Raw genomic sequence first — 26863 nt, forward strand, 5'->3', positions numbered from 1 at the left:
GGAAGGAAGGAAAAAGAAATCACTTTATATATGATATGAAGTGGTACTTTATACATAATTTGAAAGTGATGTGTTAAAGTTGTGTTATAAACCCTAATGAAACTATTAAAAGAAAAAAAAAGGAATGGCTAAGAAGTCAACAAAGAAAGATGAAATGGAATTCTAAAAAAATAACTGATGCCAAAAAAGCAGGGGAGTTGGAGGGGGAACCCTAAGAACGGTAACAGTAGTAAAAAACTCACATGGAACAAACAGAAAATGAATAGCAAGATGGTACACTTAAATTTGACTATATCAATAATTATACTGTATATAAATGGGTTAAGCTCTAAGTACAAGGCAAAGATTATCAAACTTAATTTAAAAAGCAAGACCTAACTCTATGCTGTTCATAAAAAAATGCACTTTGAATACAAAGAGATAGATCTGTTAAAGAGACATAAACAGTAAACACTATCATAAGAAAGCTGGATTGTCTATGTTAATATCAGACAAGGTAGACTCCTGAGCAAGAAATAACAGCAGTGATAAAGAAGGACATTACAAAAAAGATAATAGGTGCAATTCATCAAGAATACCTAGCAATCCTAATGTTCATGCACCTAATAAGAGTTTCAAAAATGTAAGAAGCAAGAAAATATCAGAACTAAAAAGCCAAATGGACAAATCCACAATTTTAGTTGGGGATTTTAACTTTTCAACAGTAGTTGATAAAACATATAGACAGAAAATCAGTAAATATATAAAAGATTTCAATATCACTATCAATCAACTTGACTTAATTGACATTTTAGAACACTTTACTCAACAAACATAAAGTACATACTCTTTTCTTTCTTTTTTTTTTTTTTTGAGACAGAGTCTCACTCTGTTGCCCAGGCTGGAGTGCACTGGCACAATCTCGGCTCACTGCAGCCTCCGCCTCCTGGGTTCAAGCAATTCTCCTGCCTCAGCCTCCTGAGTAGCTGGGACTATAGACGCGTGCCACCAAAAATACTCTTTTCAAGTGTGCATGAAACATTCACCAATAGACCATATGTTGGGCCATAAAATAAGACTCAATAAATTTTAAAAGACTGACATCATACTGAGAATGTTCTCTAGCCCAAAATGGAACTGAAAGAGAAATCAGTAACAAAAAGATATCTGGAAAATCCCAAATTATTTGGAAACAAATCTTTTAAAATAAAAAAGTTTAAAAACAATAAGTGAGGATACTACTTCTTGATATTTGAAACTGGAACACGGCCGGGCATGGTGGCTCAAGCCTGTAATCCCAGCACTTTGGGAGGCCGAGGCGAGCAGATCATCTGAAGTTAGGAGTTCAACACCAGCCTGGCAAACATGGCAAAACCCCGCCTCTACTAAAAATACAAAAATTAGCCAGGCGAGGTGTCATGCGCCTGTAATCCCAGCTACTGGGGAGGCTGAGGCACGAGAATCGCTTGAACCTAGGAGGCGGAGGTTGCAGTGAGCCGAGATCATGCCACTGCACTCCAGCCTGAGTGATAGAGTGAGACTCCGTCTAAAAAAAAAAAGAAAAAAAGAGAAAAAGAAAAAAACTGGAACACACTTTACCTCATAAAAGTTTCAAATTACTATTTTAAATTTCTCTCTAGGTTAGGTGCTCTACCTTAACATTTGTTTAAATTGTCCCATTGCTAATCCTGCATAAAATGTACCAACCTTTTCAACATTATGGTCTTCAACATTCTATACTGAAATTTGAGTGTCATCATTCCACCTAATAATATCTTTAAAAAGATCAATATTTAAAGTTCTCCCTTAAGAAGAAAAAAAGCATAAACCCAAAGAAACTGGAGGAAAATAAAAAATGAGTATTAATGAAATAGATGAACATAGGATAAAAATCAATGAAACAAAAAACTGTTTCTTTGAAAACATTAGTAAATTGACAGACCTCTAGGCAAAGTGAACAAAAAAAGAGTGTGAGGCTGCAGTGGGCTATGATTGCACCACTGCATTCCAGCCTGGGTGACAGAGCAAGACCGTCTCTTAACAAAAAATAGGAGAAGAAAAAGAAATAATACCAATCATATACAAACTCATTCAGAAAACAGAGGAAGTAGAAACAATTTCAACTCATTTTATGAGACCAGCATTACCTTACCAGGTAACTGGGCAAAAAACTTAGAAAAGAAAAATACAGAATAATATAACTCATGAACATAAATGCAAAAGTCCCTCTAAAATATTAGTAAGTCCACTGGGCGCGATCACTCACATCTGTAATCCCAACACTTTGGGAGGCTGAGGAGGGCGGATCACTTGAGGTTAGGAGTTCGAGACCAGCCTAGGGAACATGGTGAAACCGGTCTCTACTAAAAATATAAAAAGTAGCCGGGCGTAGTGGCGTGCACCTATAATCCCAGTTTCTTGAAAGACTGAGGTAGGAGGACTGCTTGAACCCAGGTGGTGGAGGTTGCACTGAGCCAAGATCACGCCTCTGCACTCCAACCTGGGCGACAGAGCAAGACTCCATCTCAAAAATAAATAAATAAATAAAATATATAAAAATATATAATATATATATAAGCAAATCAAACTCATAAATAAATATACAGAAAGGATACCAGAATGCAAGGTTGCTTTAACATTAAAAGTCACCATGTTTATGGGATAAAGAAAACTATGTATTTATCTTAACAGATGAAGAAAAAGCATTTGAAAAAATTTACACTTTCAGCAAATCGGAAATAGAAGAGAATTTCCACAATCTGATAAAGTATCTATAAATAAAAAAACCCACTGCTGATATCACAATAAGTGGTAAAGACCAAATACTTTTTCCTTAAGAATGGGAAAAAGGCAAGGATGTCTCCTCTTACCACTTTTATTCAACATTGTAAAAGAAGTTTACAAAGGCCAGGTGCAGTGGCTCATGCCTGTAATCCTAACACTTTGGGAGGCCAAGGAGGACAGATGGCTTGAGCTCAGGAGTTCAAGACCATCGTGGGCAAAGTGGTGAATCCAGTCTCTACAAAAAATACCAAAATTAGCCAGGCATGGTGGTGTGTGCCTGCAGTCACAGCTACTTGGGAGATTAAGGTGGGAATGGGGGGAGGACTGCTTCAGTCTGAGAGGTCGAGGCTGCAGTGAGCAGATCTTGTCATTCCAGCCTGGGTGACAGAGTGAAACCCTGTCTCAAACAACAGCAACAAAAAAAACATAATGAATAAGGCAAGAAAAACTAAGTAAAAGGCATAGAGATTATAAAAGAAGTAAAGCTGTTTTTTTTTTTCCTGCAAACAATATGATTGTAAATGTAGGAATTCCTAAGAAATCTATGTTACAAGATATGAGAATTCATAAGAGAATTTAGCAAGGTCTCAGAACACATGGTCAGTATAGAAGAATTAATTGTGCCTCTATATACTAAGAATAAACGATTGGAAAATGAAATTCAAAATAACAGGTACAACAGCATAAAAACATGAAACATTGGCCAGGTATGGTGGCTCACACCTGTAATCCCAGCACTTTGGGAGGTCAAGGCAGGCAGATCACTTGAGGTCAGGAGTTCGAGACCAGCCTGGGCAATATGGTTAAATCCTGTCTTTACTAAAACAAAACAAAACAAAAAATACAAAAAAAAAAACCTTAGCTAGGCGTGGTGGTGCACGCTAAAAGAGACTAAAATGTGGTTTTGCCATGTTGCCCAGGCTGGTCTTGAACTCCTGGCCTCAAGTGATCCGCTGTCTTAGCCTCCCAAAGTGGTAGGAGTAGCTGTAGTCCCAGCTACTCAGGAGGCTGAGGCACAGGAATCGCTTGAACCCAGGAGGTGGAGGCTGTAGTGAGCCAAGATCATGCTACTGTAACTCTAGACTGGGCAACAGAGCAAGACTCTGTCTCAAAAAAAAAAAAAAAAGAAAAGAAAAAGAAATACTTAGGGATTCAAGATGTGTAGACTGAAAACCACAAGCTAATGTGGAGTAAAAAATAAAGAATAACTACATACACAGATATTACACATTAATGTACTGGAATATTCAAGATTTTTTTTTTTTGTTGAGACAGAGTCTTGCTCTGTCGCCCAGGTTGGAGTGCAGTGGTGGGATCTCGGCTCACTGCTGCCTCAACCTCTCGGGTTCAAGCAATTCTTGTGCTTCAGCCTCCCAAGACTGCAGGTGTATGCCACCACACCTGGCTAATTTTTATATCTTTAGAAGAGACTAAAATGTGGTTTTGCCATGTTGCCCAGGCTGGTCTTGAACTCCTGGCCTCAAGTGATCCGCCTGCCTTGGCCTCCCAAAGTGCTAGGATTACAGGCGTGAACCACTGGGCCTGGCTAGGAATATTCAACTTTGTTACTATAAAAAATTATCTCAAAATTGATCTACAGATTCAACATAATCTCCAGATTGTTGAATCTGTAGATTCAACAAAATCACCGCAGGCTTTGCTGTAGAAATTGACAAGTTGATTTTCAAGTTTATAAGGAAAGGCAAAGAATCTAGATTAGCCTAAATAATTTTCAAAACGAAGAATAAAGCTGGAGGGCATAGACTACCTGATTTTAAGACTTATAAAACTGAAGTAATCACAACAATGTATATTAGTTGACAGAATAGACAAAAGGATCAGCAGAAGAGCACAGAGTCCAGAAATGAACCCACATATATATAGTCAATTGATTTCCACAAAGCTAGGGAAAGAATAATCTTTTCAATAAATGGCATCAGAACAAATAGGTATCTATCTGTATAAAAAATGAACCTCAACCTTTACCCATAACATTTACAAAATTTAAGTTGAAATAGATCATAAACCTAACTACTAAGAGCTAAAACCACAAACTTTCTGGAAGAAAAAAATCTTCACGACCTTGAGGAAGAAAAAGATGTCTTAGGACACAAAACACATTAACCACAGAGAAAAAGAATGGATACATTGGACTTCATCAAAATTAAAACCTTCTGCTCACTTAAGACATTGGCTTTAAAATTAAATGGAGCTGGGTGCAGTGGCTCACACCTGTAATCCCAGCACTTTGGGGGGCCCAGGTGGGAGGATCATTTGAGCCCAGGAATCTGAGACCAGCCCTGGCAACATAGTAAAACCCCGTCTCTACAAAAAATTTTTTAAAAAATTAGGCGGGCATGGTGTCGTGCGTCTGTAATCCCAGCTACTTGGGAGGCTGAGGTGGGAGGATCGCTTGAGCCTGGGAAGTCAAGGATGTAGTGAGCGATGATTACACTACTGCACTCCAGCCTGGGCAACAGAGCCAGACCTTGTCTCAAAAAAAAAAAAGAGAGAAAAAAGAAAATAAAAGAAAGAAAAGAAAGAATATATAGACAGAAAATCAGTAAATATATAAAAGACTTGAATATCACTATCAATCAACTTAATTGGCAAGAAACAAAGAAATAAATGGCAAGCCACAGACTGGGAAAAAATATCTGCCATACATATATCTGATGAGGACTTAAATCCAGAATAAAAAATTATTACACCAAAAAAGTCAAACAACACAACTAAAATATGAGTAAGATTTGAACACTTTACAAAAGATTTATGAGTAGCCAATAAGCACAATAAAGCACATGAAAAGATGCACACCATCCTGAGTCACCAAGAACATGCAAATTAAAACACAAGATTCTAAAATTACACACCCACTAGAATGGCTAAAATTTAAAAGAATGACAATACAAAAGATTGGAGCACCTGCAACTCTCAAATATTGCTAGTGCAACATGGTGCAACCCCTTTGGAAAGCAGTTTCTTACAAAATTTAACATATAATTGCTATATGATGAAGCCATTTGGCCAGGCGCAGTGGCTCATGCTTGTAATCTCAGCACTTCGGGAGGCTGAGGCCGGTAGATCACGAGGTCAGGAGTTTGAGACCAGCCTGGCCAACATGGTGAAACCCCGCCTCTACTAAAAATACAAAAAATTAGCTAGACATGGTGGTGGGTGCCTGTAATCCCAGCTATTTGGGAGGCTGAGGCAGGAGAATTGCTTGAACCCATGAGGTGGAGGTTGCAGTGAGCTGAGATTGTGCCATTGCACTCTAGCATGGGCAGCAGGAGGGAGACTCCATCTTGAAAAAAAAAATTTTTTTTTTATTTCAGTTATTGTATTTATCAGCTCTTAATTTTCTACTTGGTTCTTTTTTTCTTTATATTCCCAACTGTATTTTGAAATATTCCATCTCTTCATCCATTATATTAATTTTTTTTTTTTGAGATGGAGTTTTGCTCTTGTTGCCCAGGCTGGAGTGCAATGGCGTGATCTCGGCTCACTGCAACTTTGGCCTCCTGGTTCAAGCAATCTGAAGTGCTGAAATTACAGGCATGAACTACCTGGCCACCACTGCCTTTTTAATTCTATCAATATTAAGCTGGAAAGAGCATGGCTGCAGTTTCACATAGTTTTGGTTCACCTCTGTAATCAACTCTGGCAGGGCATTACTGCATAATATGTGGGACTGCATAATATGTGGGACTACACAATTTCTTTGTATCTCTCCTGTCCTCCTTCAATGCTGCTTTTGTAGCAAAAGCTGGGAGAAAGAGGACACAGCAGATAATTCCTGGGCTAAAAGTTGTTTTTCCATTTGAGATTCTTCCAGATTCCAATCTACATTTCAATTTCAACGATTTACCCCATTAACTAAGGCTTGTCTGATTTTCCCTTGGCTCCATAAAGTCTTACCATCTATGTCAGAGCTACTTAAATCTAGATCATGTGCTTGTCCCAGGTGTAAAAGTTCCTGTGGCCCTCTGCTCATTTATGAGAGGCTATTTTTACTTTGAAAATCAGTTCATGAAAGTTTATTTGCATCCACTGCTAGTCACTAGCCCGAGAGAAATATATGATTTTTATTTCGTCTAGACTGTTCTTGTTACTATCAGAGCAAAGGTATTTTTATGTCCTTCTACATCCTAAATGGAAGTCTTGAAATAATCAATGAAATAAGATAGTGTAGAATAGAATACATCAGAGTACACTGCATGTAAGTATTGCTTCAGAAATGTTTGTTTCAGAGGTGTGTGCATGTGTGTGTGACCATGGTGAGGTATGGTCAGAAAATTGTGGAAAGCGTCTGTTCTAGAGACATTAAGGTTCACTTCAGTGCTAAGCAGGAGTTCAGAGAAAAGACGCAAGGACACGAATCTTTAAAGAAAATAGTCTACAGCTAGATCAACTTCATGCACTGAAACTGTTCGGAAACCCGAAGGCTTTTACACATCAACGCAGAACAAAGTCAGTCTCTGGAAAAATACACAAAAACATAAATTTTTTTTAAGTTTTATCACAATTTAACACAAAACACAATTTTAACATAATAAATAACTGCTGTTAAAGAGTAAAACACATGCAGATATTTTAATAACAAACAGCCTTTGATTTTTTTATTAAAGCTATTTAATAGTTTGAGTGCCTGTGTACTAGTCTCAATTTGTCTCAATTTATTGCTTACTGATTGCTATTATTAGCTTGACAATGCACAGAAATTCTGAAGAGAGAATATGTTCCTGTTATGTTTGGCTTCCTTAAAAAAAAATCTTTCTAAAATCTGTTTTTTAGAGAGCAGGAAAGAGATAAGAAGATTCTCTGAAGGTAGGAAAGCCATTCCTAGGTGAACAGAATAAATCACTTTGGCTGGGCATGGTAGCTCATGCCTGTAATCCCAGTACCTGTTGGGAGGTCAAGGTGGGAGAACTGCTTGAGCCCAAGAGACCAGCCTGGGCAACATAGCGAGATCCTTTCTCAAAAAAAAAAAAAAAAGAAAAGAAAAAGAAAAAAAATCGCTTTGAACTCAGCAATTAGAGGCAATACTAACATAATGGCAAAACAAATATATAGCTGATACAGTTTGGATATTTGTCCCCTCCAAATCTCATGCTGAAATCTGATCTCCAATGTTGGAAGTGGGGTTGAGTGGGAGGTGTTTGTGTCACAGGGATGGATCCCTCATGAATGGCTAACTGCCCTCCCTAAGGTAACAAGTGAGTTCTTGCTCTATTAGTTAACACAACAGCTGGTTATTTGAAAGAGCCTGGCACCTCCTCTCATCTCTCTTGCTCCCTCTCTTGCCATGTGACACGTCTCCTCCCCCTTCACTTTCCACCATGATTGTAACCTTCCTGAGGCCTTACCAGAAGAAGATGCTAGGTTCATGCTTCTTGTCCAGCCTGAAGAACCATAAGCCAAATAAACCTCTTTTCTTTATAAATCACCCAGCCTCAGGTAATCCTTTATAGCAACGCACAATGGACAAATACAATAGTCAACAAATACTTATGAAACAATTGGGAAAAGCCAACTGCACAGTTTTAAACCTATTTTAAAATGTCATAGGTACACAAAACTTGTGTTTTTATGATGCATACAAAAATATGATCATAATTTTGCCACTAAACTAGTTTCCGGTATATATCATATATATCATATATATACACAAATATATGTGTATATATATATTTTTTTGAGATGGAGTCTTGCTCTGTCACCTTGGCTGGAGTGAAGTGGCACAATCTCAGCCCACTGCAACCTCCGCCTCCCGGTTCAAGTGGTTCTCCTATCTTAGCCTCCCAAGTAGCTGGGATTACAGGCATATGCCACCACGCCCAGCTAATTTTTGTATTTTTGGTAGAGACGGGTTTCACCCTGTTGGGCAGGCTGGTCTCAAACTCCTGGCCTCAAGTGATCCGTCCGCCTCGTTCTCCCAAAGTGCTAGGATTACAGGTGTGAGCCACCGTGCCCAGCTAATAAAATTAAACAGGTAAATATTTCATGGTGTGCAAGAGATAAGATAAAGTCTATACTCCTTAATATGACATATAAGGTCTTTCACCCTCTAGTTCAAGCTCTGACTCTTGCCACTTGCCTTACTCACCAGCTACATATTTTCCAATAATGCCAAATAATCTGGAACTATTAGCAGTCCAAAGTTAGAATGTTCGAGTTAGAATTCAAACACTAACAGATTTGGTTCTTGGTTGTAAATCATTAGTCCAATTAACCCTTCCAAGCTTGTTTTCTTATCTGTAGAATGATCACAATGTTTACAGATAATACTTACTGAGCACTTAATATGAGCCAGGCATAGCTCTACTAACTTTAACCATATTAACTCACCTAATTCTTGTAACAACCCCATGAGGTAGATACTACTGTTAATCTCATTTTACAGATAAGGCAATGAGGCACCAAGAGGTTAAGTAACAAATACATGTCTTAGCATCCTTTGGCACAACAGATACAGATATTTATTTTATAAGGTTGTGAGGATTAAATATCAGATAAAGTAAATAAAATGTTTAAGACAGTGACTGGAATACAGTAACTGCTCAATAAATGACAGGTACTATAAATTTCTCTCGGAATACACCATGTACTTTCAAGATCAGTTGAAAGTTTTTCCGTGAAAGCTTCCTTAGCCCTTTCCCCAGAGTTAATCACTCCTTTTGTGTGCTTCTATCACACCTATTTGCATATTGTTATACTTTTCCAATTCTGGATTTGCCTTACAGCAAATACCTGTGTATGTCTTTGCCATGACCTCAAGACTCTTAACACTCATTCTTGCTGGAGACACTTAGAAAAAGAGGAAAGTCAGGGATAAGACTGAAGGGGAGGTAGTATGAATAGTGACAAGTAAATGCTTCTGCAATGCTGTCTTAGAAGACTTAAAGTAAACCTCAATCTCAGAATGTCACTCCTGAACTTGTTACAGCAGAGGATGCTAAGGCTTGTGTCAGGGAAAAAAATGAACAACATAAATTCTGCTCAGGAAGTTGGGTGGGAACTTGCACTATTCACATTATTTGGTTTTTCAAATTTCTATTACATTAACACATTATTTAATCGAAAGCCTCAATACATTTTTAATAAAGCCCACAGGAATATATCTTGCATAAGATTCTTCATTAAATGTGGCTAAAAATATTTTAAAACAAATAATAAAGGACCAGACTAATAGGGAAAAAAAGTGTCAAACAGGCTTCTACTTTTCAAACCTCTATCATCTTGTTGACTGTTCCTTGAATAACAAATCTTCAAAGCAAGCACATACAGGATACCAGCCTTTTATCTCACTCCTATCAGAGGAAACAGCCTTATAAGTAACTAAAAATGGTTCCCAAAATAACAAAGAAACTTTAAATAAACTCCTAATATTGCTTATAACACATAATATAAATTTCTCAAGCCATTACTGTGCCTATTGGTAAATCAAGAAATATGTAAGAATCTTTAAAAAATAAATTTCTTTAACAGTTCCATCAAGTCTGTTATTTGTCATGGAAATTTTTTCAGGTTTTTTAAAATGAAAGAATGAAAAATGATAGCTGACATAATGCAGATTATATTCAGAATTTTGAGGCATAAGCCAAAGACTTAGAATAATGCTAATTTCATGATTGTGTTACATGGCTGGTTATCCGCACTATTCATAAAACCTTCCAAATGACTACAATTCCTTTTCTTTGCTGTTTACTGATTGTAATGGGTACTACTGGAGGGTTTATTTGCCACAGCTACATGACCCTAGGTGTTATCCCCATAACTAATCCAATGGTAATTCCTGTTAGCTCCACCTTTAAAACAAATCAAATTCCCACCACTTATCATCTTTACTGCTAACACACCAAACCAGGCCACCATCACTTCTTCCTCTCTCATTTTCTATTTCTAGTCAATTTTCACCTTCCGTGTTCATTCTATCTAAACTAAAGCTCCTTTTCCAACATGATTTTCTATGTCTTCACTCTGCTATATTTTCTCCATAGAACTTATCATTTATCTGAAATTGTGTTATTTATTTGTTTACTTCTCTCCCTCACTGGAATGTAAGCTTTTTTACTACTGTATCCCCAGCACCCAGAAGAGTATGCACCATACAGTAATCCCTCAGTAAGTATTTGTTGAATGAATGACAAAATCCTAAATATAAGAATGCTTAAAAGGAAAAGGCTTACGAAAAATCTGCAGTGCCTATTACTTTAAGTGCCTCCAACGATTTGAAGCTGCCCCATTTGTAGAATGGGGAAGCTTCTTAGAATAGTTTAAGAATACGAGTAACACCAAAATAACTTATTTAAATAATTCACACCACAATAAGAATGTTTTTTGTATATTTACTATTTGCCAAGCACTACATGCATAATCTCATTCTATCCTCATAACAATCCTTAGAGGAAGATATCTTCATTTTCTAGATGAGGAAACTGAGGTTTAGCAAGTTTAGATGGCTTTCTAAGGTCATATACATTGTTACAATTTGAAAAGCATAATTTAATAGCACATAACATACTACCTTCAGGATAGAAAGACATTTTGAGAAGGGGCAATATCTAAGTCAGGGGTCTCCAATGAAGAAAATAATTGATTTATATGTATTTACTTATAAATTGTAAACATAAAACTATAATAATATCATGAACATTATAAAGCATACTGAAACTAACAATTTAAAGGCATGAGATTTAAAAAATCATTTTACTAGTTTAAATTAGTAAAAATTAAATATGTAAAAGGAGGGTATAGTAACCATTTCATTCTCACTGAAGTTTAACTACAAATATTTTGAGTAAGAGCAATGTGATTAAACGTGGTTTTTTTTGATACAGTGATTCAAAGATTTAGTCCAAAACTCAGTTTATTTCAATACTTGGTTCTAAGGGTGTTATAGATCGAACCGTGTCCCCTGAAAATTCATATGTTGAAGTCCTAACCCCCAGCACCTCAGAATATGACTGGATTTGGAGATCAGGTCTCTTGAAAGGTAATTAAGTTAAAATGAGGTCAGTAGGGTGGGCCTTAATCCAATGACTGGTGTACTTTGAAAAAAAGAGGAAACCTAGACACAGACAGATTCAGAGGGGAGACCATGTGAAGACACAGGGAGAAGACTGCTATCTACGAGCCAAGGAAACAGGCCTCACAAGAAACTTACCCTGTCGGCACCTTGATGTTAGATTTCTACAGCCTCCAGACTTGTGAGAATATCAATCTCTGGTGTTTGAACCACTCAATCTGCGGTATTTGGTTATGGTAGCCCTAGCAAACTAATACAAAAGGCCACAGTAATAGAAAAAGATAACTCACCACAAATACATGGAAAACAATGAAAGAAGAGCTTCACTGACTGAATCAGAATACTTATTTGTCAATTCTATTCACCTTAAATTAAGCAAGGATTTTTGTTGAAATTTGACTAGTAAATTTTCATCTTCTCTAATGTTTATCATCTGTACTTTCAAACGAACTGAACATTTAAAAATTTTTAACAAACTGATTCAAAATCTAAGTGTGTAGATAGGAGAGCTTTACAGATAACACATTCTTTGTTTTGGGCAACATTAAGTAATAATTGATATATTATGAAATATCAAATTTTGTCTGCAAATCATGTTTCTTTAGAAAAACAATTTCTCATTCTTTTTTTTTTTTTGAGACAGAGTCTCGCTCTGTCGCCCAGGCTGGAGTGCAGTGGCGCCATTTCGGCTCACTGCAAGCTCTGCCTCCCGGGTTCACGCCATTCTCCTGCCTCAGCCTCCTGAATAGCTGGGACTACAGGCGCCGGCCACCCCACACCCGGCTAATTTTTTCGTATTTTTAGTAGAGACGGGGTTTCACCATGTTAGCCAGGATGGTCTCGATCTCCTGACCTTGTGATCCGCCTGCCTCAGCCTCCCAAAGTGCTGGGATTACAGGCGTGAGCCACTGCGCCCGGCCTGTTATTCATTGTTAAAACATCATGTTTACCTCGTAGGGACACACTGAACATGTTTAAGAGAATTTTTTGCTGACAACCACTTGTCATTACAGAAAATCAACAATTTTAGAACACTTTTCTTTGGAAAAGGAAAATGGTGTGACATTTTAAGTTTTGCAACTTTAAAAAATACTTTTCCATAACGTAATCAAAAAACTAGTGTGCGATATATTTTCATGACTGTGACACTTCTCATTTTCAAAGGATTATAATGATTCTATTATTTAAGATATAATCTGTAAATCCACCTACTTGGACACATATGAACTGCTCTATGTTGCAACAGCTAAAAGTGAACAAACAAGTGAGGATGTCACTGCCAACTCCGTTTTGTTTGAGGGAATGTCTACTCTTCCCTTGGGGATCATTCCTTATATAAAGTCTGATCCAGAGAAAGCACCAGTGTCAAACTGTATATTAAATATTTAGTAAAGCTTAATTTATTTTTAGATGAAAATGAATACAAGTAGCATTTCTAATGCTTTTTTCACATCCTAATGTACCATCTTGTGTACCTCTGGGAGATCATGAGTCCATAATAAGGTATTCTGACTTACACATGCATTAGCTTTAATGTTCACCATTTCACCTAGGTAAACAGAGAATATTTAGGGCGGGCACAGTAGCTCATGCCTGTAATCCCAGCACTTTGGGAGGCTGAGGTGGGAGGATCACCTGAGGTCGGGAGTTTGAGACCAGCCTGGCCAACATGGCGAAACCCTGTCTCTACTAAAAATACAAAAATAAGCTGGACGTGGTGGTACATGCCTGTAATCCCAGCTACTCAGGGGGCTGACGCAGGAGAACTGCTTCAAACCCTGGAGGCACACAGGTTGCAGTGGGCCAAGATTGCACCACTGAACTCCAGCCTGGGCAAAAGAGTGAGATTCTATCTCAAAAAAAAAAAAGAGAGAGAGAGAGAGAGAGAATATTCAGGGGTCTGCTAAAATAACCAGGTGGCCAAAAGTTGTATGAATATATAATGTAAACAACCCTTTCCTTTGTTTACTCAGAAGAAGGAAGAATTATTTCTTTTTTAATTTTTATTTTTAACTGATCAATTCCAATTGTGTATGTTTATGGAGTACAATGTGATTTTTTTTTTTTAGACAGAGTCTTGCTCTGTCACTGAGGCTGGGTGCGTGATTTCGACTCCCTGCAACCTCTGCCTCTCGGGTTCAATAATCCACTATTGTACAACCTGGTGACAATAGTCTCTAATATTCTCCTGGTTTCCCAAGCCATTTAGTTGGCTTCTAAATCACTTCTTTATACCATTAGGTAATGTTTGTGAAAGGAATGCACTGCCAAGTCTGGCTAATTTTTGTATTTTTAGTAGAGACGGGGTTTTGCCATGTTGGCCAGGCTGGTCTGTGACCCCTAACCTCAAGTGATTCGCCTGCCTCAGCCTCCCAAAGTGCTGAGATTACAGATGTGAGCCACTACGCCTGACCTGTATAGCATATATTTTAAATAATTATTACTTATTAAGTGTTTACATTTTCCAGGCACCATGCTATGTATCTACTTTCATTACTACTTTTAACTCTTTTTTTTTTTGAGACAGTCTCACTGTTGTCGCCAGGGCTAGAATGCAATGGCGCCATCTTGGCTCACTGCAAACTCTGCTTCCCAGGTTCCAGCAATTCTCCCGCCTCAGCCACCCGAGTAGCTGAGATTACAGGTGCCCTCCACCATGCGCAGCTAATTTTTGTATTTTTAGTAGAGGCATGGTTTCACCATGTTGGCCAGGCTGGTCTCAAACTCCTGACCTCAGGTGATCCACCCGCCTTGGCCTCCCAAAGTGCTGGGATTACAGGCGTGAGTCACCGCGCCTGGCCTTCATTTAATTCTTACAACAACCCTAACAGATAGTTACTATTACCTGCAATAGTAGAAAGTTTTATTATTTTGTGAATGGGGAAGCTGAAGCTGAACTGGTTAATTACCCAAACTAACACAAACCTAGTTCTGCTTTACTCCAAAGTTTGTGCACTAAACCACTGTATATTATACTACTTGTTAGTTGGTAGACATAACAATAATATAAACTAATGCAACAGGATGTCAAATGCAACTTTTCCTGTGTTCTCTGAGTTTCAGCAGGGCCTCAAAGGCCAAAACCAAAACAATAGGAGTTGAATACCCCCATATTCTAAGAAAAGTGCAAGGCTTAGAAAGTGAGGTTGCCAAAAATTGGCTCTGCTGACATTAGTTCACTACCCTTAAGGCTGTATAAGAGAAGAATTACAATTTATTAAATTGTGAGGATTACAAGGGACAACAGAGAGGACTTCTTTAAGGAAACTAGGTGGTGTGTTTCCCTGCCTCCTACAGGGAAAGAGGGATATACCTCTTGCCTACCTCAAGACAGGGACTGAAACCTCAAGACAACCACTCAAAGTGCTTGAGGCATATCCCCAGACTTAGGGAAGTACAGAGACACAGGGACTGGTATCTGACTCCCACCTGGTGGATAAAAAGAGCTGACATGTAGCTAAATTTTAAAGACCACTCAGGCACAACAGTCAAATGAGAAATTTCAGCAGAAGTTCTACAAAATGCCACAGTGTGGAAAATGACATGTAAAACTAACTTTAATAACATTAAGCTTTTAGAATTTAATTATATTAATGCAATGTTATTAACTGTCCATATAATTAAATAAAATGTCTCTTTTCACATAATTATCCTTTTTTTTTTTTTTTTTTTTTTTTTTTGAGACAGAGTCTCACTCTTGTTGCCCAGGCTAGAGTGCAGTGACGTGATCTTGGCTCGCTGCAACATCCACCTCCCAGGTTCAAATGATTCTCCTGCCTCAGCCTCCCGAGTAGCTGGGATTACAGGCGCCTGCCACCATGCCTGACTAATTTTTGTATTTTTAGTAGAGACAGGGTTTCACCATGTTGACCAGGCTGATCTCAAACTCCTGACCTCAAGTAATCAGCCCGCCTTGGCCTCCCAAAATGCTGGGATTACAGGTGTGAGCCATTGCACCCGGCACTTTCCACTTAATTATCCTTTTAAAAATCCCCTTCAAAGTAAAAAATAACTGTCCCAAACTAGAACTTTTCAGCTACACAAATTGCTTCAAAACAACTTTAATGTAACCTAGTGTTTTCCTAGTGTTTTTGTTTTGTTTTTGAGATCGGTCTCACTCTGTTGCCCAGAGGCATGGTGTGATCATAGTTTACTGCAGCCTTGACTCCCTGGGCTCAAGCAATTCTCCTGCCTCTGCCTCCCAAGTAGCTGGGAATACAGAGCATCCCACCACATCTGGCTAATTTTTAATTTTTTTAAAAATAGAGACAGGGTCTCGCTGTGTTGCCAGGGCTGGTCTTGAACTCTTGGGCTCAATCCTCCTGCCTCAGCTTTCCAAAGTGTTGGTATTATAAATTTTGAGCCAATACTCCTGGACAATAAAACCTAGTTTTTAAACCACAAATTCAGACTTGGTAAATTCTTAGCAAGACACTGAAAAATAAAGGCAGCAAAATCATTACTAAAGTATTCAAAGGTTGAAGAAATTTTCCAAAAGCTAAAAAGAAGCAATAAAAAAAAGTTTTAAAAGTCACAAAGTAATACTACTACTTTTCAGAAATTTTGAAAATAGAGGAAACAGGAGAAAAATACCCGTAAGTCTACTACCTCCAACATGGTCACTGGGACATTTTGGTGTATCTTCTGTTTTTTAAGCACATTTTTATACAGATGCAATTACAGTGTATACATAATTGTATCCTGCTTTTTTTCATTCAGAGTTATATAAAATGATGCAATTTTGGCCAGACTCGGTGGCTCATGCCTGTAATCCCAGCACTTTGGGAGGCCGAGGTGGGTGGATCACCTGAGGTGAGGAGTTCAAGACCAGCCTGGCTAACATGGTGAAACCCTGTTTCTACTAAAAATATAAAAAATTAGCCAGGCGTGGTGTTGCATGCCTGTAATCCCAGTTACTCAGGAGGCTGAGGCAGGAGAATCGCTTGAACCCAGGAGGCGGAGGTTGCAGTGGGCTGAGATCATGCCATTGCACGCCAACCTGGGCAATAAGAGCGAAATTCTGTCTTAAAAAAAAAAAAAGATGCAATTTTCAAGAATTTCAGCAATTTTCAAGAATTTCAGACTATGGCTGGGTGCAGTGGCTCACGCCTGTAATCCCAGCACTTTGGGAGGCCGAGGCGGATGGATCACGAGGTCAGGAGATCGAGACCATCCTGGCTAATGCGGTGAAATGCTGTCTCTACTAAAAATACAAAAAAAAAAATTAGCCAGGCATAGTGGCGGGCGCCTGTAGTCCCAGCTACTCGGGAGGCTGAGGCAGGAGAATGGCGCGAACCTGGGAGGCGGAGCTTGCAGTGAGCTGAGATTGCGCCACTGCACTCCAGCCTGGGCGACAGAGCGAGACTCCGTCTCAAAAAAAAAAAAAAAAAAAAGAATTTCAGACTACAGACATAACAGGCTTTCTTAAGAAACACACATTCATAACAATTGTACAATGTAACTTTCTATTTCATTCTAAAGCTTAAAATCCAGAAGATGTATTTCTCAAATTTTCAAATGACATTCCAAAATTATATATCCTTTGCATATTTTATCTCATTTGACAATAAAAGAGCAACAGAAGTAAAACTGCAGTAACATGGACATTAAATACATCTCGTATCCCTCACAGTGCCATTTAAAACACAGTAAGGGCATTAGCTGGGTGTGGTGGCAAGCGCCTGTAGTCCCAGCTACTTGGGAGGCTGAGGCAGGAGAATCACTCGAACTCGGGAGGTGGAGGTTGCAGTGAGCCGAGATCGTGCTGCTGCACTCCAGCCTGGGCGACACAGTGAGACTCGAGACTCCATCTCAAAACAAAACAAAACAAAACAAAACAAAACCAACAACAAAACATAGTAAGGGCTAGGCATGGTGGCTTATACCTGTAAACCCAGCACTTTGGGAGGCCAAGGCAGGAGGATCGCTTGAGGCTAAGAGTTTGAGACCAGCCTGGGCAACACAGTGAGACCTTCCCTACACACACACACACACACACACACACACACACACACACACACGCCAAGTATGAAACGTGCCTGTAGTCCCAGATACTCAGGAGGCTAAGGCAGGTGGATCACTTGAGCCCAGGAGCTGGAGGCTACAGTGAGCCATGATTGCACCACTGCACTCCAGCCTGGGCAATGGAGCAAGACTGTCTCTAAAAATAAAAAATAAAAGTAAAAAGTGCCTGTAATCCCAGCACTTTGGGAGGCTGAGGTGGGCAGATCACCTGAGGTCAGGAGTTCGAGACCAGCCTGGCCAACATGGTGAAACCCCATCTCTACTAAAAATACAAAAATTAGCTGGGCATGGTGGCATGTGCCTATAATCCCAGCTACTTGGGAGGCTGAGGCAGGAGAATGACTTGAAGTTGGGAGGCGGATCCTGCAGAGCTGAGATCACGCCACTGCACTCTAGCCTGGGTGACAGAGTGAGATTTTGACTCAAAAAAGAAAAAAAAAGAAAAGTTATTACCAACTCTTCTTCCTGAACAATTTGGCCCTAATTAGGCAAAGCAGAGTAAGTAAGGCAGGCACACTTGCCTCATGCTAAGGAGCAAGGTAAGGAGAGCATCTGTGTAGGAGGGCTGCCTATTGTGGAAGTATCAGAGCCTAAACAAGGTAAGGAGTGCAGTCCCACAGAGGGGTAGCCCAGCATGGGATGTTAGAGCTTCAGCAGAATGAGGAGGGTATCCAGGCTGATAGATGGCCTGGTGCGGGGTTGTCAGAGTCAGGACAAGGTGAGGAAAGCATCCTAGGAGGGAGCCAACTGGCACAGAGTATTGGCAAGTGGACCTTGGGCTTGATTTCAGCTCCTTGGCTGGATGCCTGTGTGTAATGCACAAACTACCCAATCAAACACAGCACCCTGACTGAATGCAATGCAACTATTAAAAAGGATGAGGTAGAGATCTGTACGCAGATATGCAAAGATGTCCAAAATAAAAGTGGGGAAAAGCAAGTGGAAAAACAATTTTCAATACACTTTTTAAAAAGGATATACATATATCTATATACCTGCTATACATATATCTATATACAAGCCCTCCCCTCACACATGCACTGCAATAATGTGAATTTGAAAGTTACACAATTGACTCTTATTCTCTGTCCAGCCCCCTTTTCTCAAATGGGGGGTGGGCAGGCTATAGTTCTCTTCCTCAAATTGTAGGAGATGGGTAGTTAGGAAGCAATCATTTTCTGACCATTTGAACTTTTTCAATTCAGTATAGTAATCCCTTGGTATGTGTAGGGATTGGTTCCAGGACCTCCTTCGGATACCAAAACCCATAAAGGCTGAAGTCTCTTATATAAAATGGTGTTGAATTTGCATCATAAAACCTACTTACAACTTATAGCCTTCCATTTACTTTTTTTTTTTTAAAGAGGCAGAGTCTCCTCATTGCCCAACCTGAAGTGTAGTGGCTATTCACAGACACAATCATGGTGCACTACAGCCTTGAAATCCCGGGCTCAAGTGATTGTCCCACCTCAGCCTCCCAAGTAGCTGGGACTACAGGCCCCATGCCTGGCTCTATCTCCCATATGCTTTAAATAATCTCGAGATTACTTATAATACCTAATGCAACGTAAATGTTATGTAAATTACTATTATACTGCATTGCTTAGGGAACAGTGACAAGCAAAAAAAAGTCCATACGTGTTCAGTACAGATGCAACCATCCAGTTTTTTCTGAATCTTTTCGATCCATGATTGGTTGTATCCACAGGTGCAAAATCCATGGATACAGAAAGCTGACTGTATATGATCAGTTGTACCAATAAAGTTTTTTTTAACTGCACATTGGTACTTTTTTTTTTGAGACAGAGTCTCACTTTGTCGACCAGGCTGGAGTGCAGTGGTGCAATCTTGGCTCACTGCAGCCTCTGCCTCCTGGGTTCAATCGATTCTCTTGCCTCAGCCACCCGAGTTACTGGGATTACAGGTGTGCACCACCACACGGCTAATTCTGGTATTTTTTTAGTAGAGATCGGGTTTCATCATGTTACCCAGGCTGGTCTTGAACTCCTGAACTCAAGCAATCCGCCTGCCTCAGCCTCCCCAAGTGCTGGGATTACAGGTGTAAGCCACTGCGCCCAGCCTCCTATTAGTACTTTTCATACTATTAATATCAAACCATATTTTTAAAATGTTTTTTCATTATCCTTATAACAAGACTCAAGATTTTTATAAGATTGAATTTTTTGGTCCCCATTTATTAAATTATGGTGGCTATGCAAGAAATTGTCAACAATGGTACCAGTGAGAGAACTTGGGGTAGGGAAACAAGTTATTTACTTTTTATTTTATAACTTTTTATAATGATTAAATGTTTTGTGTTTTTTGTTGTTTTTAAATGTTAAAACAGGATCTGAATGGTGGAATAATGGACCTTTTAAGTGGTATTTGTTGTATTTTTCTATATTAAGTAAAACCCTAATAAATGTTTTTTAAAAATGAACACATATGATGATGCAGAGATATCACTTCCAATAATTTATCCTAATGAATTAAGTAGACAAATTGACAAAGATATATGTACAAGAGGAGATTTAGAATATTATATAACTGAGAATAAATTTCCAATAGGTGATGATTAAATGTACCATGGTAAAGCCATACTCTGAAATACGATGAAGTTATAACATGATCAAGATCTATTAAGTAAAAGAATGTTATAAAAGGTTGTGTGATATAAATTAACTTTAATCTGTAAGAATAAATAGAATTTATAGTTAATATGGATACGCACCGAAAAGCTAACAATGATTATCTCTGGGTGATGTAACTATGGTTGAATTTTCTTTTGGTTTATCTGTATTTTCTAATTATAAAAAATAGGCCAGACACGGTGGCTCATGCCTGTAATCTCAGCACTTTGGGAGGCTGAGGTGGGTGGATCACGAGGTCAGGAGATCAAGACCATCCTGGCTAACATGGTGAAACCCTGTCTCTACTAAAAATACAAATAATTAGCCGGGCGTGGTGGTGGGCACCTGTAGTCCCAGCTACTCAGGAGGCTGAGGCAGGGGAATGGCATGAACCCGGGAGGCGGAGCTTGCAGTGAGCCAAGATCACGCCACTGCACTCCAGCCTGGGCGACAGCCTGGGAGACAGCCGTCTCAAAAAAATAAATAAATAAAAATAAGCATAAATCACTTTTATAGCATTTGTTTCAAAAGGAGATAACTTACTTTTTAAAGATTCATCAAATACTTATTGAACACCCACTTCATACAGAGTATTGTGAGAATTAAAACAGCAAGAACAGTGATTACACTTCATTAAATATTTTGTTAAATACTATGTGCCAATCACTTCAATCACACTATCACAATTAATTTTCATAGCACCTCTTTGGGGTACTATATAAGATTAAGTTTTGGTACATACAACCGGAACTGGAAATAGCAAGTGGTTTAAGCAATACCGATGTTTGTTTCTCTGCCACCTAAAAAAAAAAAAAAGACAAAGTAGGCAGTCTAAGATGTCATCAGGTCCTCAGGTGCCTATATTTCTGCTATGCCACCCTCAACATATGGATTCTGTCTTCAAGATCACTTCATAGTTCACACACGGAGCTCCAGCTATTACATCCACATTCCAGGAAGCAAAAAGGAAAAAAGCTCTATTTAAGCAGCCTTCCTGGAAGTCCCATATAACACTTTTGCTATGGCTTATTGACCAGGACTTAAGTCACATGTACAAACTGCAAGCCAGGCTGGGAAATATAATCTTTAATCATTTTATCCTGCACTGTGCCTCAGGTAAACTACTGAGTTCTATTACTTAGAAGAATGGATATTAGATTAGACAAAAAATCTCTGCCACAAGCAGGTATTATTATCCTCATTCGCACACAGAAAACAGAGGTACAGAATCAAATGGTTAAATGGCAGAGCATAATTTGAAAGCTGTCTATGTACCTTTCACTACACATTCTGTGTCCCATTAGAAAATTATATGCATCAAAATAAAATATAAGCACACTCACAGGACATTTATATATGATTAAAGGCAGTTTATTACTAAATGAGATTATTGATAGATGAGAAGTCATCTACAAAATGAACAAAACTAAGAGCGCATTCCTGGCAAATGGAACATCAGCAACAAATTATTTATGAAGCACCTATGATGCACCAAGTGTTTTCAAAAACCTATAAAAAATTTTTTTGTTGTTGTTTGAGATGGAGTCTCGCTCTGTTGCCCAGGCTGGAGTGCAGTGGTGTGATCTCGGCTTACTGCAACTTCCATCTCCCGGGTTCAAGTGATTCTTCTGCCTCAGCCTCCCGAGTAGCTGGGATTACAGGCGCCCACCACCATGCCCAGCTAATCTTTGTATTTTCAGGAAAGACGGGGTTTTGCCATGTTGGCTAGGCTGGTCTTGAACTCCTGACCTCAGGTGATCCACCCACCTCGGCCTCCCAAAGTGCTGGGATTATAGGCATGAGCCACTGTGCCCAGCCCAAAGCCTGTAAATGTTTTAAAATGTAACATACATAAAGCACATAAAGTCCACTAATCTTATATGTACAGCTCAAAGAACTTTTATATATATATGTATAAATATATATATATAAAAAATATGTATGTCAGTCATATTGTTGCATATAGCAGTCGGTTTTTCTTCGTTTCTGTATACTATTTCATTTAATGGTAATGCCAATATTTATTTATCCATTCTCCTGTTGACTGATATGTGGACTGTTTCCAGGTTTTGGTTATTACGAAGAAAGCTGTTCTAAACAATTTTTTTCTTTTTTTTCGGAGATGGGGGTCTTGCTCTGTCATCCAGGCTGGAGTGCAATGGTACAATCATGGCTCACTGCCAACTCAACCACCTGGGCTTAAAGTGATCCTCCCACCTCAGCTTCCCAAGTATCTGGGACCACAGGTGTGTGCCACCATGCCTGGCTAATTGTTTAAAAACTTTTTTTGTAGAAATGGGGTCTTACTATGTTGTCCAAGCTGGTCTTAAACTCCTGGCCTCAAGCGATCCTCCTGCTTCAGGCTCCCAAAGTGCTGGGATTACAGAAGAGAGCCACTATGTTCAGCCTGTTATAAACATTCTTTTTCTTTCTTTCTTTTTTTTTTTTTGAGACAGAGTCTTGCTCAGTTGCCAGGCTGGAGTGCAGTGGTGCGATCTCGGCTCACTGCAACCTCTGCCTCCTGGGATCAAGTGATTCTCCTGCCTCAGCCTCTCAAGTAGCTGGGACTACAGGCATGCACCACCACACCCAGCTCATTTTTTGTATTTTTAGTAGAGATGTAGTTTCACCGTGTTGGCCAGGATGGTCTCGATCTCCTGACCTTGTGATCTGCCTGCCTCGGCCTCCCAAAGTGCTGGGATTACAGGCATGAGCCGCCGCACCCGGCCTAAACATTCTTATATGTATCTTTGATAGACACAATCACACTTCTTTTGGGTATTATCTAGGAGTAGAATTGCTGGGTTATAGAATAGGCATATGTTCTGGGGCTGGAACGCAGTGGTGCAATCTTGGCTCACTGCAACCTCCACCTCCTGGGTTCAAGCAATTCTCCTGCCTCAGCCTCCTGAGTAGCTGGGACTACAGGTGCATGCCACCACACCTGGCTAACTTGTATTTTACTAGGGATGGGGTTTCCCCATGTTGGCCAGGCTGGTCTCAAACTCCTGACCTCAGGTGATCTGCCCACCTTGGCCTCCCAAAGTGCTGGGATTACAGGCCTGAGCCACCGCACCTGGCCAAGTAGGCATATGTTTAACTTAAGTGGACACTGCCAGAGTTTTCCAAAGAGGCTGTACTAATTTACACTCCCACCAGCAATATATGAGGTTGCAGTCACTCCTCAGTCATACTGGAATTGTTAGTCTTTTTAATTTTAGCCATTCTGGTATGTAGTAGCATCTCACTGTGGTTTCCATGTCAACTTTTCAAACTCATTTTTTTCTTTTGTTTGTTTGTTTGTTTCTTATCATACCATATTTATTTTTACTTTATTACTATACCATCATATTTTATTTTTCAAGATTATTTTTATACATCATCATGTTCTGTTGGAATTGAGCTTTATAAACTCCAAAACATTGGTAATCAAGCGTAAGTCAGTTCTCAGACATTTTAGGTAAGTCCTCATGTATCACAGATGGCAGTTTAAGTCACGAAAGTAGACAAAAGATGGTAGAAGTACTATCAATGTGTGGAATCATGGAAGCCAAAGGAAGAGACTCTATCAAGAAGGAAAGAGTGGTCAACAATGACAGATACATTGTCAAAAGGTCAAGTAAGATAAAAACTGCAGTGTCTGTTGGTCATTAGGACTTGGACAAGAGCAGGTTCAGTGGCATGGAGGCTGAAGGAAAATAAGTGAATTGAGAATTGGATGAGAAAAAAGAATGCAAATATCAACTGTAGACAATCCATTCAAGGAGTTTATCCAAATAGACGAATAGACAATAGAGTGGAGCTGGACAGGAACGTGAAGTCCAGGAAATCTTTCTAAACTTGTTTCTTATACAAGTTTAATCTTGTTTAAACACCAGTGGGAAGGAGTCGCTAAAGAGGAGAGAAGAAAAGAAACAAGGGTATAAAGCAAAGACCTCAAGAAGGAGAGAGAGCATGGGCCTCCAATGGGACCGGAAAGATTATCAGCATCTGCCAGGAAGAGGGACAGGTCTTCCACTGGAACTGAAGGTAAATGATAAAAGAAAGATAAGAGTGCAGGTAAATTTCCAGGTTTAGGGGCTATACACTGATGAACTTTCCATCTGATGGCTTCTATTTTCTATTTTAACAGTCACAGTTATCTGCTGAGAGTAAAGTGAGAGACAGAAAAGCCAAAGGTTTAAGGAGAAGGAAGAAGGTTTAAAATAGGAAGTGTGGGGAGAAAAGGTACAAGAATACACAGGTTCCCTAAGCAGAGAGTTTTCAGAGTTATGAAAAAAACCTTTGAGAACATTCATCATGATTAGGGACCATAGATAAGAAGAAAAGAGAGCATCAGATAAAGAGTGGGAGAAAGGCTGGTGAGAGGTAACAAAACCAGGATAACATCATGAGAGGAAAAAATTCTAAAAAGAAAAGAAAGATGCAAACCAGTGTCATACAAGTAAGGAGAATAAAAACTGAGAAAGGATCCTTGCATTTGGTAAGAGGGCATTAAATAAATGGTTTCTAAAGGATGGTGAAGGCAGATAACAGCAAAAATTAAAAAGAAAATTAGTGAGGAAATGGACAAAGTATGAAGACAACATTTATTTGAAACTCAGTAAGAGGGATAATAAAAACAAAAAGAAGATGCAACTTCAAATGAAACATTTTAAAGTTGGGGAAAATCGATATTTTTTAAAACTGCAGCAAAAAATAATGAAAGCTATAATAAATACATGGAAGAGGGAGGAGAAAGTCTGATGGAAGAAAGGTGCTACGACTCACAAGAGGGTCAAAAGAATGGCAGTACTGCTTTGCAACAGTTCTTTAGTCTTAATACAAAATGATAACTTAGGCAGAGGAGGACTGCTTGAGCCCAGAAGTTCAAGACCAGCCTGAGCAACATAGTGAGACCCTGTCTCTGTTTTTAAAATTTTTCAAATGATGATAAGCAATGTCACTTAATCATTCTTCAAACTAAAAGAAGAACTAAGCTGCAAGAATTCATTCTCTTTTTGGAGTGCACATTAAACTCAGTTACTGATGTGATGCATCGCTTCTCAGTCTTCTGGCTAAGATCAAGTGTATTGATGTGATGGGGCACAAATGAATCTCTTGGCCAAATATTTTTCTTTAATGTTTCAGGTTTCTCTTCAGGAAAATAACAACTGAAAGTCTGGTAATAGTAATAAGAACTAACAATCTCTCTATATTTTATTTTGTTCAAACTTTCTTCACTGATAATGCCATGTTCAAGATGCAGTAGCGGCCAGGCGCGGTGACTCACGCCTATAACCCCACCACTTTGGGAGGTAGAGGCGGGTGGATCACTTGCGGTCAGGAGTTCGAGACCAGCCTGGTCAACACGGCGAAACCCTGTCTCTACTAAAAATACAAAAAATTAGCCAGGCATGGTGGCCGGCACCTGTAGTCCCAGCTACTTTGGAAGCTGAGGCAGGAGAATCACTTGAACCCAGGAGGCAGAGGTTGCAGTGAGCGGAGATCCCACCACTGCACTCCAGCCTGAGCTACAGAGGTAGACTCTGTCTCAAACAAAACAAAACAAAACAAAAAAAGTGCAGTAGTGATGCTTGAAAGATACAGTAGCCAGATATAGACAATAGTACCAAGTGTCATTTGTCATAACAATGTCTTTTGGAACCCTTCAGCATATAGCTTCAAAGGTAGTTCACTAGACCGCCAAAAGCAGCAACTTTGCAAATTTTGTTATTCTAAAATATTGAAAAATAACTGCCCAAGAGATTCCTTTCCTTTCCTTTCCTTTTTCCTTTCCTTTCTTCCTTCCCTCCCTCCGTCTTCCTTCCTTCCTTCCCTCCCTCCCTTCCTTCCTTCCCTCCCTCCCTCGCTTCCTTCCTTCCCAAGGTCTTATCCTCTTGCCCAGGATGCAGTGCAGTGGCATAATTGCAACTCACTGTAGCCTCACTCTTTGGGCTTACGCGATCCTTCTACCTCAATCGCCCGGATAGCTAAGACCACAGGAACACATCACCACGCCTGGCTAATTTTTTGTATTTTTAGTAAAGACTGGGTTTCGCCATGTTGCCTAGGCTGGTCTCAAACTCATGGGCTCAAGTGATACTCCTGCCTCAGCCTTCCAAGTGCTGGGATTAAAGGCATGAGCCACCATGCCTGACCGAGATTGCCTCTCAACTAGAAAAATTCTGGATTCATAAAATCTGCTTAGCTCCTTATCTCAACTATCAAACTCCAATGTGATATAGTAAATAGCTACAGTTAACTCTGAATATTTTAAAATGTTGGTTACTCAGCAAGCTTCCTTTAATATAATTAACAACTTTCAATATATTCATGAGATTCAGAAAGTTTTCTGTGCATACCAAAGCTTTGCAATATATAAAACAGCAGTTTCAAACACCATTCTTAGCCCTTAGAACAAACAGGACAGAAACGG

General features: G+C 39.3%; 1 protein-coding gene across 6 annotated transcripts in view; it reads right to left on the reverse strand.

Moving 5' to 3' along the window:
* The window catches only part of DENND2C (DENN domain containing 2C), an 87555-nt gene that overhangs the window by 50624 nt on the left and 10068 nt on the right, over positions 1–26863 (reverse strand). For 2 of the 6 annotated variants that reach the window (XM_055114270.3, XM_063606254.1), the window contains exon 1: positions 11930–14683. The exons of the other annotated variants lie outside the window; for them this stretch is intronic. The gene's annotated coding sequence lies outside the window, so the exon portion shown is untranslated. Of the gene's footprint in view, positions 1–11929; positions 14684–26863 lie in introns of those variants that run through there. 6 annotated transcript variants of the gene reach the window in all.

Source organism: Pan paniscus, chromosome 1 (assembly GCF_029289425.2).
Source record: "Pan paniscus chromosome 1, NHGRI_mPanPan1-v2.0_pri, whole genome shotgun sequence".
NCBI classification, from domain to species: Eukaryota; Metazoa; Chordata; class Mammalia; order Primates; family Hominidae; genus Pan; species Pan paniscus.